This window comes from Symsagittifera roscoffensis, chromosome 6 (assembly GCF_963678635.1).
Source record: "Symsagittifera roscoffensis chromosome 6, txSymRosc1.1, whole genome shotgun sequence".
Classification (NCBI taxonomy): domain Eukaryota; kingdom Metazoa; phylum Xenacoelomorpha; order Acoela; family Convolutidae; genus Symsagittifera; species Symsagittifera roscoffensis.
Window position 1 is genome coordinate 20,677,478 of NC_087067.1, and position 17,959 is coordinate 20,695,436.

The 17,959-nt window shown below is 34.2% G+C and overlaps 2 protein-coding genes across 3 annotated transcripts in view; one reads left to right on the forward strand and one right to left on the reverse strand.

Moving 5' to 3' along the window:
• The window catches only part of LOC134848516 (activating molecule in BECN1-regulated autophagy protein 1-like), a 407,400-nt gene that overhangs the window by 249,887 nt on the left and 139,554 nt on the right, over positions 1-17,959 (reverse strand). The window lies entirely within an intron of this gene.
• LOC134848517 (pre-mRNA-processing factor 17-like) overlaps positions 8,030-17,959 on the forward strand; it is a 316,450-nt gene continuing 306,520 nt past the window's right edge. The window contains exon 1 of one of the 2 annotated variants that reach the window (XM_063866013.1): positions 8,030-8,044. The gene's annotated coding sequence lies outside the window, so the exon portion shown is untranslated. The remainder of the gene's footprint in view (positions 8,045-17,959) is intronic. The other variant, XM_063866012.1, reaches the window with a different exon arrangement.

Genomic DNA, 17,959 nt, shown 5'->3' on the forward strand with positions numbered 1-17,959 from the left:
CGTCAATGAAATCGAAGATAAAACTCATTATTTTGCCATTCCTAGAAGCAGTGTTTTAATACTGAAGGTCCATTGCTGAGAATTTGTTACACGACCATAGCGGACAAAAATAAACAATTTAGGCAGCTAGTTTCAATTAGTAAAAAACAACCTCAAATGGAGTGTGATTTAGAGAAAAACAAATTACAACCCAAAATATACACATTTTTATTGAGAAATAAGAAAGACGGAGTGGGGGCAATATCTGAATACAGCTGTATAGGTGTAAAGTAAATCTAAAACGTGTACATAGCCTTTATATTCAATAAACTAGCGTAAAACGCACCTCCGGTACGCCTAATAAACCGCATATTTTGGAAAAAAAAATCTGCATTCTTTGAGTGTACTCTGACAGCACCCAATTACAGGGTTCATAATAACAAATTCTGCAACATTTTTTATTTAAGTTTTTTATACAAATTTTGAAGAATCATAAACTTTTGTATGTTTTGTCCTTCGAAAAATTTAAAATGAGCTCAGAATCGTCAAGTCTGGGAAATTAAAAGCAATTATCTCGATAACTACAAGGATTTGAGAAGTGAGATTTGGAGGCACGATTCACAGTCCCGGAGAGTACCCTGACAGCACCCAACTACAGGGTGAGAATTTCAAAAAGTGAAAAAAAATTTTAATCAAAATTTCTAGAAATTTTTGAAAAATCTCAAAAATTGCCTATCTCGTAAACTAAAAAGATTTCTTTATTCATATACGGAGGCCAGAATCGCAAAACCTGGGAAAACTCTGACAACATCGCACTATTGGGTTGCTAATTTCAAACTGGATGAAAGAAACACTCTTAAACTGGAAAATCGAAAAAAAAAACCTTGAACATTGCAATATACGATATAGCTTAAACGTGAAATAACTCATTTGTTAAACATGCAAAATAATACGTTGAAAAAGCTTGAACATGGCGAGGTAGTGGAGCCCGCATTGAAATATATAATAGAAGATAGATGAGAATTAAAAAATTAAGGGACGGGTAGACAGACATAATCAATTTTTTTAAAAGAGCAGGTATATAGACAGACAGACTTAATTTGGCCTCGGCAAAAAATTACTGAAAAATTAATTTTCTTAAGTATTGCAACATATGATATAGCTTAATTATGAAAAAATTCTTTCGTTAAACATCCAAAAGTATTATGCTTAAACATGGGAGATAGCTGTGACTCACGTTTAAATACAGTATAGATAGATAGATGGCCAGATACATGGATTCTAGTATGTATGGAATGATGGCTAGTTGGATGGATTGACAGCTGAAAGATGGCTGGTTGGAGGTACAGCTAGATGGATGCCTGGATAAATGTCTGGGTGGATGAATCGGTTCATAGCTGGATGGATTGATGTCTGGTTGTACGGATGGCTGGATAAAGGCTAATGAATGGATGGATCGATGGAATGAATGGACTGATGGCTGAATAGATGGTCGGTTAGAGTGACAGCTGAATGGCAGCTCGAGTGGCTGAATATACGGCTTGTAGACGAATTGATGGCTGGATGGAGGGCCGTTTGAATGACAGGATGAATGGCTTGGTGAATGGATGGATGAATTGATGGCTGCATGAAAGATATCTGGATAGATGAATTGCTGGGTAGATTGATAGATTGGTGGTAGGGTGGATTGACAGCTGGATATATTGATGGGTGGTTGGATGGATGAGTGATCAGATGGCTTGGTGCGTGAAAGGATGGTCGGTTAGAGTGACAGCTGAATGACATCTTGAGTGGCTGAAAAGACGGTCGTAGATGAATTGATGGCTGGATGGAGGGCCGTTTGAATGACAGGATGACTGGCTTGGTGAATGGATGAAGGGTTGGACGAATTGATGGCTGCATGAAAGATATCTGGATAGATGAATGGCTGGGTAGATTGATAGATTGGTGGTTAGGTGGGTTGAAAGCTGGATATATTGATGGGTGGTGGATGGATGAGTGATCAGATGGCTTGGTAGGTGAATGGATGGATGGCTATACGAATGGATGGATGGCTGCGTGAATTGATGACCGGTTGGATGAATCGAATGATTGATTCATGGCCGTGTGGACGATGGCTGGGCGGATCCCACATGTAAACTACTATAATCTGCCCTGCCCTCCTCTACCTACTGATATGGCATCAGTCTCGCAGTTGGTATTGCAGTCATAAATTGAAAAATTGAAAAACTTAATCAAAGCATTGCAATTCACGATATAGTTTAAATGCGCGACTAATCTTTTGTGTAACATGCCAAAAATTCGTAGAAAACGCTTAAACTTTGCGAGATACGTGACAGACGCTTTTAATAAATTAGTAGTCCCTGAATAAAACCTATATAGAAGTCTTCTCGTAAATTGACAACTTGAAACTAAAGCCAGCTGCTGCACATTGTTCCAACTACAAAATATTTACAAAAATTGAGGGTTTGGTGTGTTAGGCCTTCTTGGAGATAAAAGAAATGTTTTCAATTTTTAAAAAATATATATGACTCTGTTCTGGCGAGCTTAAAGGAACCTGAAACTCATTACATCAACTTAAGGAGAATTTCAATAGATGCCGCCTAATAATCACCAAAAAAATGTTCCGTTTTGAGAAATTTAAAAGATATGACTGTGGAAGCCGACTTAGAAAAACTGCATTTTTAACTGCACGCCGAATCACAACTAAGAGCGCTTCAAAATATTTTGCTCTAACTCACTCGACAGTTTTGTATCACCTGAACTTGCGAGAAAAAAACAGCCCAAAAGCCGTCATCACTAGCTATTCAAAAACATGGCAGAATTAGAACATTAAGTTGACTAAAAAACAGCGACATTTCATATTTTTCTAAAGCTTAGAAAATAACAAAAAAGTACAATCTAGCCATTCTTATGATCAATAAAAGCCAATTTGACAAAATCAAAGCAGGGCGATGAAACATCTGCGAAAAAAGGGGAATATCGGATTTTTCACACCGTAACACTGGTATTCATATTATTTTCTAATAATAGTAAAGAAAAATCATGCCATACTATTTAGGACGGGGCGCAAAACAAAATTTTCACGGGAATAGACAAAACTAAACATCGAAAAATATTCAGCAAAAAAATTTGGAACGCAATTACTTGCACCACCCAGAAAATATCAAAAGTGTTTTGAATAAAAAAAGTCCGAAAAACAACTTTTGTCGCGCGTAAAACTTTTGGGGTCCAAAAAAATTAGAAAATAAACTCGAACCTATGATCTTTGCCTTCCCAGCATGATCCTAAATTCACGGTCAACAGGCTAAATTGATACCACGATAAAAACTAACGTAGCCTGAGCAAGTAATTCTGTAGAAGTAGTTGACAACCTGAAAAAAGAATCTATATTCCGAGTTGATAAATCTTGCTAATTGCAAGCGTAAGGAAGCTTTGAGCTACTGTCACACGACAATAAAATTGCAACTTCTGATTTCAGCGAGAAACTAAGCCAACATCACGTGCTCAGACGCTCATTAATCCGAAAACAAAAAATGCCAGAAGAAATTGTTGTCATAGAAAAATTTTGAGCGATAAATTGTTTGAATTTTTAACTTTTACTAGCGTTTAACGCACCTCCGGTGCTTCGAAAACTCAATGGTCATCTGCAGAAATTTGGAGGCCAGATATTCAACCACTGAGAGTCCCTGAGAGCACCCTACTATAGATTTGGGAATTCAAAATTTCGTGAATTTTTTTTAAACCTAAGTTTCCAGAAAAAAAAAAGAAAAAAAAACGTCTTATCTCGGAAACTAAAATGATTTGAGCATTCATATTAAGAGGCAAGATTTGAGACGCCAGAGTGTACGCTGCCAATAAGGTTGTATCTTCATCGAGTTGGTAGTTTCAAATTTTTCGAATTTCTTTGTAGATAAGTTCTTTGATAAGTTTTGAAAAAATCAAGAAACGTTTTATCTCGAAAACTACGAAGAATTGAGCAGTCATATTTGGAGGCAAGATTCACAATCTTTGAGAGTACTCTGATGAGAGGACTTAACTACATGGCTAGGAATTTCAGATTTTTAAAAAATCATCATAATCTAAGTTTTCTGAAAATTTTTGAAAAAATCACAAAAAACATCATATCGAAAACTACAAGAATTTGAGCAGTCATATTTGGAGGCAAGATTCGCAATCCTTGATAGTACTCTGACAGTACCCAAGTACAGGGTCGGGAATTTTAGATTTTTAAAAATAATAATAATTTAAGTTTTCTGAAAACTTTTGAGAAAATCACAAAAAACGTCATAACTCGAAAACCACAAACATTTGAGAAGTCATATTTGGAGGTAAGATTCGCAATCCTTGATAGTACTCTGACAGTACCCAAGTACAGGGTCGGGAATTTCAGATTTTAAAAAAATAATAATAATTTAAGTTTTCTGAAAAGTTTTGTTAAAATCACAAAAAACGTCATATCTCGAAAACTAAAGAATTGAGCAGTCGTACTTGGAGGCAAGATTCGCAATCTTTGAGAGTACTCTGACAGGACCTAACTTCAGGGTTGGAAATTTCAGATTTTTAAAAAATCATAATAATTTAGGCTTTCTAAAAAATTTTTAAAAAATCACAAAAAACGTCATATCTCGAAAACTACAGGGTTGGGAATTTCAGATTTTGCAAAAAAAAATAAAATAAATTTTCTGAAAATTTTGAAAAAATCACAAAAAACGTCATATCTCGAAAACTACAAGGATTTGAGCAGTCATATTTGGAGGCAAGACTCGCAATCCTTGATAGTACTCTGACAGAACCCAACTACAGGGTTGGGAACTTTAAGTTTTATAAATTATTTTGTTATTTGAAATTTTTGAAAATTCGCAACCCCTAATTCGATATTGGGCTGCTTAATTCAAACTCGGTAAAATAACCACTAAAATCAAATTGGAAAATCGAAAAAAAAAATTCTTAACCATTGCAATATACGATATAGCTTAAACATGCAAAAGCAATACGTTGAAAAAGCTTAAACATGGCGAGATAGTGAAGCCCGCATTTAAATATATAATAGATAATAGATTCTGCCAACCGCTTCTTTCGATTGAATTTTTCATTCAGATTTGATAGGTTAGTTTTTAAGAATGTCAACCGACCTGCTTTACCTTAAACAAATTAACTTGAGCCGATGCAAAATAGTTAACTAAACCGACAAAATATAGGACGAAAACAATTAGGCCGAATAAAAAGAGCAAAAAAACTACTAACATACCAGCCAGGTTTAGTAAATTTACAAAAACAAAAACTTGAGACTAAAAGGAAAACTAACTCCTTGAACAAAGTTTTTTGTTTTTATAGAAAAATGCTGAAAACTACGAGCAAAGTCAGAATAAAAAAATTTAAGAGTAATTTGTGCTCTTATAGGCTAGAAAGCACTTGAAGCAAAACAAAAATCAATTGACGAAAAAAAAAGATCAAAAACTATAGCAAGAAAATTATGAAAAACTGAGTTCTACCTTCGTTAGAAACACAATGATACTAACAGCAAGCCTTCAGATTAGAAGAGGTAAAAATCTAATAGCTTGAATGAAAAGAAAAAACTCAAGCAAAAAGATTCGCATCTACCAGCTACAATGCAAACCCTACACAGGCAAAACAAGTATGCTGCATATTTAAGCTGCATAATTGTCAAATTACTATTTCAAACTTCATTCTAAATAATAACAACTCCGTGAAAATTATTTACGGGAACATAATTCTAGTATCCGGTTGTAATACCCTTGCTTATCGCAAGGGTTAATACTGAAAAAAAAACAGGTCCGGCCGGGACTCGAACCTCAGACCATAGAAGGCAAAGGCAACCGCATTACTTTCAGACCAAGTGGTAAGGGGCCTGAAAGGTTCAATGATAAAGCAGAATCAATTTCTCACAAATTTATGAGAAAAGTTGTTTATGGGAAAAAATTTAGTTCCTGATTACAAGACATTTGCTCTCACAATTGTAACGATAGAGAGTCGGAACTCTGACCAAATGCTAGATGACCCTTTTTGGGAATATCAATATGAATCAAAGTTGCATCCACCTCGTTTTGAAGGTGTTAATAAGCCACTCAAACATAACTAGTATCAGAGGAATGCTTGCTTTGGAAATATTTTTGCAAACAAAACCAGAAATTAAGGTCTCAAATTGATTCTTTGGAACATGACAAGTTTGACTTGCGCTGTATGCCGCGGTAAAAAAGACTTTGAAAAAAGTCTGGCGACAAAAAACGGTCGTATTTTGGCCATAAAGACATTAAAGGTATAAATGGACACTTATATCAGAAACCCGGCCCAATTCAGGAACAACTTCATTGCTTATGAAACCATGTGCATCGACTTTCCTAATTATTCTTTCGAAATATTTGCTGGAAAACTTCTTTTTTTGGCATAACTCGATCATCAGCGCAAAACAACTCATAAATATTTAGCCGTTTACTGACGCCGGACCACGTAACTCTTTCAATTAAGACTTTTAGGAGAAAAAAAGTCAAGCTTGTCAGCTACCCAAAAAATCAATTTGAGCTCATTAATTCAAATTACTTGCATTGTGCACGAGGATACTTCCACAGCAAGAACAGCTCTGAAACTATTTAAGATTGACTGGCTAACACATACCTTCAAAACAAGATCTCTCTAACTTTAATTCAAGTGATTTCATCTACCTTGAGGTTAAAGTTTAAACCTTATCCCTTAAATAAGTGCAGAGAAAACAATAATAACATCAAGAAAAACTTCTTTTTCTCGTTGAATCAAAAAAATTGCAACTTCTGTCCCGTGACTGTAGTATAGTAAACTGGTCAGCAATTCCATGAAAATCTCTGTTTACTGAACAAAGTGGCGGTTTCTGAAAGCCGCAAGGAATATAGAGACCTGGCCAAATTGAACTCTTTTTTATCCTACTATTGAAGGAACTTTGTATTCGGGTGAGTTAATTTTTCCCCATGCAAAATCAAGTACTGTACAAAATCAACGACAAGGGTTGAGTGCTATATCATATGGAAGCCTTTTTAGTCGTGACTTGAACATTAAAAATGCTCAAAAAAAATCCAGTATCGAGGAGAAACGTTTTGAAACTTTTGATTTCGCGAGGAAAGCGATCGAGTAACTTCAAAGATTTTACTTCAAGGAAAACTAAATTTGAAAGCTTCAATTAGCGCTTCTCTGGAAAACAAAACATTCAAAATTATTCTAAACTTTTATTGCAAATAAATGAAAAAAAAAATTAGAAAATGTTTGTTTTTGATTTTTTTTTGATGACATTTATAGTCATTTATACCTAGTTCATTTAATTTCTATCATCACGCGACGCATCATAGCTCTATCATCACGCGAAGCTCGGCTATCATCACTCGGCTATCATTGTTTTATTTTTTTTCCATTCGTTGTTCGTCTTAAGGAACAAAACGATCTTCATTGTGTTTTCCTTCGTAGTTGGAAGTAGAAAAAGAACTCGAACACGCACCAAATTTTCCTCTTACTTTCAAAAAGTGATTTTCTGTTGAGTAACCAAAGTTCTTAATGGGAAAAATGTGAAAAAATATGTAATACATTTGCTTTTGCAAGTGCATAAAAACAAAAAGGCCTGAAGAAAAAAGAAGAGTATTCTTAGCTTCTTTATATTGTGACAATTTTTGAGAAGAAACTTGAAAAGAAGGCTATTGCAAAATTTCTCAATTCTTAAAGCAACACTCAAATATGAATGCGCTTATAAACCATGAATCAGAACTAAAATTGAGAATAGCTTAATACCTAAAAAAGTGTTCAAATAGTGAGCTTTGAGCGGTTAAAAAAAATAAAATCGAATTTCTTCCACATTTCTTTCGCCTTGCCAAAAAATTTTAGCTAAAATTTATCCACAAAACTTTTATGTCTATGATTCTCACAAACCGATAAAATGAGATCGTCGTGAAACAAATTTCGAATGATTGATTCGACCAAAAATCCAAGGAAATTTCAAGTAGCCTAACGGGGAACTAATTATTTGCAATAACTGTATATGTCCACCTACAAAACAGTCAGATTAAAACAAATAAACTTATTAAATGTTAAATTAACACTATACATATATTATAAAAAATTATCTAACAAAAATGACCCAAATTTTTCAATTAAAACTATAAATATAGGCAGAACAATTATAAAACTTCTCAATTAATATAAACTAACGATGCTAACTACATCAATTTACAAATTTGATATTATATAAATAAATAATTTCGTAAAATTATCCCGAGATAACGCTTTCCCGTGCGCATTTATATTTGGAATGTCGCTGTTTCATGTTAGTTCTTGGAATAGATACTCTTGTAGTGTTGTTGAAGTTTGCGATCAAGGAACCAACTCCTCCTTTTATATTGATTAGTTGTTTACTCAACCGCATCAGGTAATCTCATTCTCATTCCAAGGATGAATTTTGAGAAATCCATTTTGGCCGACTGCTTCGAAATACCATTATTGGCACGTGATCTACTTTGCATATTCATCTAAAATATATTTACTTTTTCAATTGCAATCCATAAAATCAATTTAAGTTCACAATTTGGAGTAATGACTTCAATGTAACCTCGAAGCAACGATTCCAAGGAAACTATAGTGAAACTTGACTTCTGTATCATGACGTCACACAAAATTGAAAAAAACAACAACTAGGCATCTGTAATGAGTGTTATACGTTGATTATGACCATGGACAAAAACACTTCAGTCAACTTACAACACTCGTGCATCTTGCATAGGCATTTTCTATCTCAAAATCTAATTTCATATTCCTTAATAGTAAATCTGATGGGGGATAGTTCAAAAGCGTTTTTCCTTGGCAGTTTTTGCTCAAATTTTATGGTTTATTTCACATTAACAGCCAAATATTATCAACATCTGCGGATATCGTTCTGTGCCGTTATTTTTTTTTGATTGTGTTAAGTCACAAACACTAATTAGGCTTGACGAGACGACGTCTCAAGAAGAAACTTTGAACTCTTTTTCCGAGTTTCAAAATTTTGAATTTTTTATGATTCTAGAAACAAGGACTCTTTTCCACCCCCACCCCCCCCCCCCCCCACACACACACACACACACACACATTTGAGTTTCAGTTATGAAAAAAACTGTAGGCATAATCTAACAAAAACTTGCATGGTGAACAAACTAATTTTTGTGCACAGATCTATTCTTCATACTTTTCATCGTAACAACAACTAAGAAAAATGAAAATTTGAAATGCGGGGAAAGTGAAAAAAAAGCCGAAACAGGGAAACTAATTAAATAGAAAAACTTGAAGATTCCTTATATTTCGAGTTTACAATCAACGTGTGCATAACTACAAATTAAAATTTTTATGAATTTGAAGCAAACTCGAGTGTGTGCATTTCAAGAGCCATCTATACTTATTTGAGTCAAAAGAGCAAAAATCTCAAGGACTTTTGTCCAAATGATGATGCAAAAAGCGAACAAACATTTTCGCATTTTTCTGTGCAAATTGCAAGAGTGCTACTAACAGTTTAACACAAAATTGATATAAAAATAATTAAAGGAAAAAAAGAAGTCAAAAGGAGAAATCGATGATCCCAAAGACCCTCTTTAGCCACTATGTAACAGATCGTTATCCAGGAGATATCGTGGGCAAAGTAGGGAAACCTTAAAACAATACTCCATTTTAAAAATGCAGATACTTTCAATTTGGGTAGAAAGAAACAAAAAAAACTCCTATTTAATGAATTTTTACAGATTTTACCCCTGAGGGCGATCAAAAGCGCCCATTTATTTTTTTTATCGATGTAGCGGTGATGAAAAGAAAGCGAAGAAATGACTAAGTCTCCGCTTCTTAATCGTATGGTGGGTGCTTCGAGGCGCACTATTCGTTGGCTGATGGTGAAGTAATATTACCCAGGGCCAGGGCTCGATGCTGCGCCAGGGTTCTTGGCTTTTTGCACCCGGTCAGTATTTCGTGGTTTCAGATCTCAGTAATAACTTAACTGGTGCAACTGAGTTCCCCTAAATTCGAACCCTAACGTACTACTCACCAATCTCTGGTGCAACCAACTGTGCCAATCACATTAAGTTGCTCTAAAAAAGCAAGTCTTGAACACCGATTGATATCAAAAATTGACAATAGAATCTTAGATGAAGAGTTATCTGCAGGGCTGTTCCTTTCAAGCCCCTGCGGAGACGCGAAGCAAACTGACATATTAGCGCATGATCAATAATTTGAAAGACATTACAGACAATATTAATAACATTATTAACAATATTAATAAACTTCGCAGTAAAAATCTGTAAAAACATCTGATCTGGTTTATCTGGAAATCCAACGGGCTCCTTTAGTATACAGGTCAATTGTATTACCATTTCAATGTCTTCTACTGGTATATAAACAGTTATTGGCAGTAAAGAGAAGAGGAGAGATAGATTATGAAAGGACAAAAATCAATCAAAGGATGGAAAGGACACAAAAAGAAAAACATCAGTTTCGTAATATCATAGTGAGCAGCCTCGAAATTATTGATGTTCGAAAAAAAACGATCAACTCAGCAACTCCAATGAAAACCGCAAGTGTTCATAATTTTTTCATTTAGGAGATATGAATGTTTACTTTCATACAAATTTGAACATTTGTTTAGTAATTATTCAAGAGAAGAAAAATCTCTCGAAAGGAAAATTGAACTTATTTACTATAAACTCGACCACTCATCTTTCTGTATGAATACTGATTTCACTTCAACTTAAATTTGAAAGATTTCACGTCAACTTAATAAGCAAGTTGAGAAAACAAAAAAGGAATTTTTTGTCTCCGTCCGGGATTTGAACCTGGTCATCCAGCGTGTGAGACCAAAACATATGGCTTGGCTATGGTGGTAGTTAAAATGAATACATTAAAGTTAATTAAAAATTTATCGGTTCTCAATTAAACAGCCAATCATAGTTTCTCTTGAATCCGTTAAAAAGCCAATCATAGTTTCTCTTGAATCAGTTGACTGATCGAGACTCGTGTTGAATCTAAATTTAAGCGTCGGAAACACACATAGACGAAGCGAAGGTTCGTATCAACTGCGATAGACCGATGGCGTAGCACTGCAAGCTAAGAAAGGCAGTGAGATGCAAAAAACTGAGAAAAAAAAAACTAAAAATCAACGTTTTTTTCGGAAATAAAAAAAAATTCAATCTCAAACACGTGCAAAGCAACCATAACATTAAAAAGCTTCAAATACTTTTAGAGAATTCAAAAACCAACAAAACGTGGCTAGCGGACCATCAATAGATCCGATAAAAGTTCAAAGGAAACTGTTGTCAAAAAACAATTTTGAGCGATTAAATTGTTTGAATTTCTAATTTTTAAACTATAACCAACCTAATTTGTTCAAAACAAAAAAATCAATTTTTATCCTTAAACCAATGCAAAATAAGTTAACTAAACCATAAAGCATGAGCTCAAATTATTTAGGCCGAATAAAATTTCTAAGCGAAACAAAGCACAAAAAATGTAACATACCAGTCAGGGCTAGTCAATTAAACAAACTACAGGAGTTACTCAACGACACTTGAGACTACAATGGAAACAGCTTACAGCTCAACTGAGCCGAAATTGTGAGTCGACAAACTATAGTTGCGACCATTCAATTTTTCCCCTGAACAAATTCGATTTCAGACACTGAAAAAATACGGTCCGACCGGGACTCGAAACCTTACCATAGGTTGCAAAGGAATCCTCATTACCTCCAGGCCGAGAGAAAAGGGGCCTGGAAAACGCTAAGAGATGGTAATAAAACATAAATTTCAACAACAAATGAGTGAAGTTGTTAATGGGAAAGTCTAGTTCCTGACTACAAAAAACTTGCTGTCGCAAGTATAACCACTACATTAACACATTGCGGTTTCAATTAATAGGTCATCAAAAGTAAGCCCAAAAAGCATGAGTTGGGGTCTACTAATCTTGGGGTTAGAAGACTCCTAATCTTGGGGTCTTTGCATTTACTTCCTGTTAGTTAGCTTTCATATTCAGTAAAATTGACCATTAAATTTGAATGAGGTTCCTACTTATAAAGAGGTCGAAATGTACCCGGTTCTTGAAATGACCCTCGAGCTTAATATGATAAGTGTTCCTCCTAATACTTAAGTTAAACATTTGTCACTCTTATGAAGAAGCCTCGTGATTACTCACAACTGTGTATTTGTCTCTACATGAGGGGAGGGGGGATCGGGGTGCTGTCACGTTTGGAATGAACGAACTTCACCCGTTTTGTTATCAATTCTTTGGTGCATCCTAACAAGTCAAATTAAAATGGTTAATTTACGGATAATACAATATATTCGAGCAGCCACTTTTGCGCAATTGTGTTTAATCTACCAAACCAAACATCGGTAACAAACTTTATTGTCAAAATAAATGTTGACTTAGGTTGCTGAAGTTTACTTTTCGGTTTATTATTCGTGTAACTTGGCGCACAACTTTGTTACATTTCGCGCTTTAGAGTTTGAGTTAGAAGTTGTTTCTTTTGCTTAGAACGTCCGAAAATTACTCTGCATATGAAACTCACTTGTTCTTTCTCTCAATTTTTCAGTAAGTATGTTTTCCAATAGAGATTCGAGAAAAAAAACAGAAAACCGAACCCACAGTGCTAAATGTATGGAGTGCCATTAATCGTAGATAAGTACCACGAAATTTGTTCCAATTTTTAACGTCAATCAATTTAAACGAATTTAACGTACTTGAGATCAATATCAGTTTTTAAGTTTGTCCCTTAAAGATCGAACATACTCCCTTCCCATTCCCTTCTTAGATTCTACGGCTCAATAAAATTGAACTTATTGGTCAAGCTTGTTCCTGGGGACGTCCATGAGTTTCAAAAATAACACAGCCAAAAACAGAATAAAATGAGTCCCAAAAAAAAGATTTTGGAATTTTCTAGCTTACTTTTCTGTCAGTAACTCTGCTACTTTCAAGAGTAATTGTTTGCCAACAAAATTTATAAACCCGGGCTTGAGAATTTAGCTCTTATATTGATTCAAATAAAGTTTGAGTATACAGGGGTGCTTTCGCTTCTTATCGACAACAACTTGAAATTTTCTTTGCTCCTTGTTAAGCCTTGTTTCTATGGCCATTTTCTACCTCTGGTAGCCTCAGATCATTCCGGCAGTTTTGTATTTGTTTTTCGGCGTTTATCCAATGAAACCTGTAACTAATGATAGAACTTTCAGGTGGAACTTTGAATTTGCGTCACAGCAAACAAACAAATCATTCAAAAAAATATTTGAGTTCCGATTGACGGCATAGGCGAAGAGCTTTTATCTAGCATACAATTTACGATGTTACATATCAAAAACTTGTTGAATATCAAAGCCCGGAAATACAAAATATAAGCAGGAAAAACTCGACTGACTTGTGACGATGAAAAATTGGCCTCATTTACTTGTTTCATCTATCAATAAATCAGAGGTCACCAATTAAGTGAAAAGCCAAAATATTTTTTAAAACTCGAACAAAACTTATAGCCCAAGTATAAAATAAAGTAGTCAACAGATTACGGTGCGAAAAAAAAACCATAAGCTCAATCAACATTAAAACTTTAATATTCTAGTCTCTTTTCCTTCTTTTAATGACATCAAGTTAGGACATATGAATCATATTAAGGATCTTGTTAACTATCCCCCCCCCCCCCTATGGTAACTTGTAACGAATATCGTCTACAAAGAAAGAATTGAACGGTTAAGCATATACGAATTTTATACCTTGTTAACTATCCCCCCCCCCCCCCCCCATTTAACAAGATCCCATATTAGTCTACAAAAAAGAAACTGAAACAATTACTGTTCGGTTAGTTTTCAGGGGGGGATGGGGCTCTATTTATCAAAGCTTAATTATCAAAAACTTACTTTACCCAGACGATGAATTCACCCACTTTACCGCCTACAATTAAAACTTTCTGGTCTAAATTGGTTTGAGAAGCAAAAATAATCAGAATCTTTTTTCTAAAAACGAGAAAATTTCTAGTGATCGAAACTAGATGACCCTGAGTTGTGTTAACTATCATGCTATCATCTTAAAAAAATGGAAATAACCACTTAGGATGAATCAAATAAATTAGCTTTGTCTAAACAAACAATATGGAGGGACCTATCAGTATCTATAATCACCTTCTCTGCCTGCTAAGCTTCAATTAAAATATTTCTTTCATTCCTCGCTTCAGTTTTTCAGTTTTGATGAAAAAAATCGGTAGTAATTAGAATAAAATTGGATCCAAAGATCTTCGAATGAAAACCTCAAATAAATAACTAGGTATGGGGGGGGGGGGTTGGCCGAGGACAACAGGCCGACGGGGCTTCAAGCCAAAATTTGAACATTACGAGCACTTCTAAACGCTGAATTTCATCAGTAAAACTTTCAAAATTTTGTTCATAACAAGCGTTTTTCATAAAAAAAAAACACCAGTTAAGAGTGGCATCAGATAATTAGATCAGCCGGCTTTTGAAACGCATAAACTAATTACATGAAAAACTTTCAACAAAGTTTTAATTTGAATATTTCTAAACATCAATTAGAGGCTCACACGTTATGCAAAAGTCAATAACTTGTAAATAAAGCTCATGAAATTGGGAAATTCTTCAAAACAGTTTTCAAATTAACCGTATTACATGACATTTTGACAAAAAGTCTCTAAATTTACAAATCGGCTTGAAGTTCTGTCGGCCTGATATCCGGCACCCCTAAGTGGGTTTCACAAAATATGAAGATTAGACAATCTCGCGGTATCAAGTTTGTTTCCAAGAAAATTATTTTTAATCGGCTTTTGAATTCTCGTCTTGTTTCTAATTAGTCTACATACAATTATGTTTTTGAAAAAAGGGGGTAACATCTTGCTTGGGACACCTTGTATATCTAAATTTGTTAAGCTAAGGATTCTGGCTTCCCACTCACATAAATCCTTAAATTACGACTAGTCTTGAAACGCACACTTTGGTTTCTCTTTTTCTTTAGTTCTATTATGTTTATACTCCTCGAGTCATCTTTTGTGCTATTTACACACTAAAATATGACAAATGAAAAGTATGAAGAGTTAAGTATTAAAAAAAGCTCCCTGTGACTTTAAAAATCTGGCGCTCTATAGAGCAAATAACTAGACACGTACAGCATTATTAGCTCGACGTCAGATTTGGAAATTAAGCAATGTTGTATCATTATAAATAAACATGTAACAGAGGCCGGAACATGCTGGCACTTGAAGAAAAACTCGGTACGTCGCTACAACTGGCGCAAAAACAACAAAAACTATTGGCATCTAATAAACGCAGAAATCATATTTCATTCTGGACATTTTCAATTTTCAGATCGGAAGCATCATTCAGTAAAAAACGTCCCTATATAGAACCATATACAAACTCTATTGAATTCCAGACCAAATCTCTTTGTTTCCCCTAAGAAAAATGTGTAAAAAGTTTGCTTTCTTTTCAAAATTTCAAAATAAAACGCATGTTTCTAGCATCGCAATGGGAAGAGAAACCATGATTAGAAAACACTTCAGTTCAATGCGACACCAGTGTTACTCTTCACAGAAAATTTTACACGGCGAAACAACCAAATCAACAACTTGCTAAAAGGTTAGTTTTTCTCGGGTAATTTCAAAATAGGTGTTTATATTTAAAAATAAATTGATTTATTTCAATTGGAATGGTCAAATTTCGTGCGCCGTATCAAGTTCAACCAAAACTCAAATATGAATAAGGTTAGCTTGAGCGTCGCACTATTTACGACATTCCCGAACAACGTAAGTACACAATTAGCTCAATTAAACTGGAATTTTTTAAAAATCAAAATGGCACCTCAAATGGTTTAATTCATTTTGACAAATCAAGATTAACTTCATTTATGGAAGTAGATTGTATTGCACTTGATATTTAATATTCTAACAGGGGCTTCAACACTTAAATAAATATTAAATCAAACTTTTGTAAATTGTAGATGTTGTACCTTTCGTCAAATAAATTGTCCATGTTTCGAAAAAAGACTATCACTTTTGATACAAAACTCAATGTATTTAAATAAGTGTTCAGCCGATTAGCTCGATTTAGCTGTAGTTTTGCCACATTATTTGAAAAAGGCTAGCTCAGTTTAGATTTGAAAGGTAGTTTCTCTCTAATCCATGGATGGGTTAAATTGCACCAAATATAAAGAGCACCAATTGGTTTTTAACTTAATTTCAGTTCGTTCCCTATTTCTAAAGCTTCCCCTGAAGATTAAAACCAGGAAAGAAAGAGCACCATTATTTTTTGAAGACCGATTAAACAGAAACAAGCTATAAATATTTGGTAATTACTTTAATTGAACAAAAAACAAAATCTAAAACAACCAGAAAGGCGACTTATAAGGAATAATTATCAGATCAGATTCCACTTTTTTCATCTGTGAAAACAACAAATCAAGAATGAACACAATAATCTCTTACATCCTTATTAGATATTTGATTTCAAAGTCAAGCTATCAAGTTCTGAGCAAAGCCACGAAGATGATCAAGCTTAGGAAAAAAGACAACTAAGACATGACATATTTTGCTCAAACATGACATTCAAATTCGAAAAAGCTTAGTAATTTCTTATTAGCACTGATAAAACAAATATCAGACTCACAAAATGCAATCAGGAAGACGTTTGTTAACTAATAACACAATGTAGTCGCAGCATGAATCTACTTAATAATTTCCTCGTTTTCATTAACAATTTCCTTCTTCAGGAGCTGTCCGCCGTCAGATTACTCTAAATTTGGGGCCGATAAATAAAAATTATCTCCAAAATGAGGCATGATTAAGTATAAGTCGACTTCGATCAAAATGAAAACAATATGCAAATTATTTGGGGTCTTCGAACAATTTAACTCTGGTTTTGGTGTTGCCAGACACAATACTGCTTCGCATGGTAATTTTTTCCTGCTCGCTTGGAGAAATTATTTCAGACGGGTCTAAACTGTTTTCACCAACAACAAATTTCACGCTACTTTTGCTGTGATTACAATGAGAAGGCTGTGAAGTAGTTTTCTCAGGTGAATTGCCAACCCCCAGAAACTGTTCCCGATATCTTTTCCTCATTTCGTTTTCCCTGTCTTTTTCAAGAACTCTTTGATTCTAAAAACAAAATAACTACAACATGTTTGCTGTCAAGGGAATCAACACGAATTGCTTACTGCAATTGAGTGTCATTCAATAAATTTTGTCGAAAAAGTTCAGTCCACAATTTAAAATTCAAAACAAATATAATTAGATTACATTTTTTTTATCCCAAGCAATTTTGGTGAATAACTCTTTAGCTTTTGAATTAGTTTGCATAATTACTGAAAAGCGGTTAACATGATTTTCGGTTATTCGATTGAATGAAAAATCAAATCAAATAAATCAATTTAAAAAAACTAACAAGACTGCTCGTATCAGGACAAAAGTCTAGATATTCCCCGACTACCCTTTTTGTCTATGAATTAGTTAGTTTCTTTGAAAGTTTTAAAGCGTACCACTTGAATTACAATACAGTACAAAAGTAAGAATGTCTACGAAAAAGCAATCTCAAAAGTTATTCCAAGTCAAGCGAGCAAATTAAGATCGAGATTTTTCTAGATTCCTTTGAAAACGTGTAAAATTTGACCGTTGAATCTTTTGCTCCATTTATAATAGGAACAAAAGAGCTCCAATTCTCACTAACTTAAATCGTCGGCTTGAAAATTTACAAAATCATGGAAAAAGTCCCAATTCTAACGGAAATCAATAACCAAACAAAAATTTAAAATATTCGGTCAATGATGAGACAAAAACTAAAGTTGTGATTGCGAAACCTTGTTCCCAAATTTTTCAAATAAACCAAGAAATATGGCAAAAATCCTTCAAACCAAATTTTTGCAAGCAAACCTGGAAACTTAAACGAAAAACTACTTTGATTGCTTTCAAATAACATAGAGATAAATGGAAAAACAAAAATACCAGAATTATTTC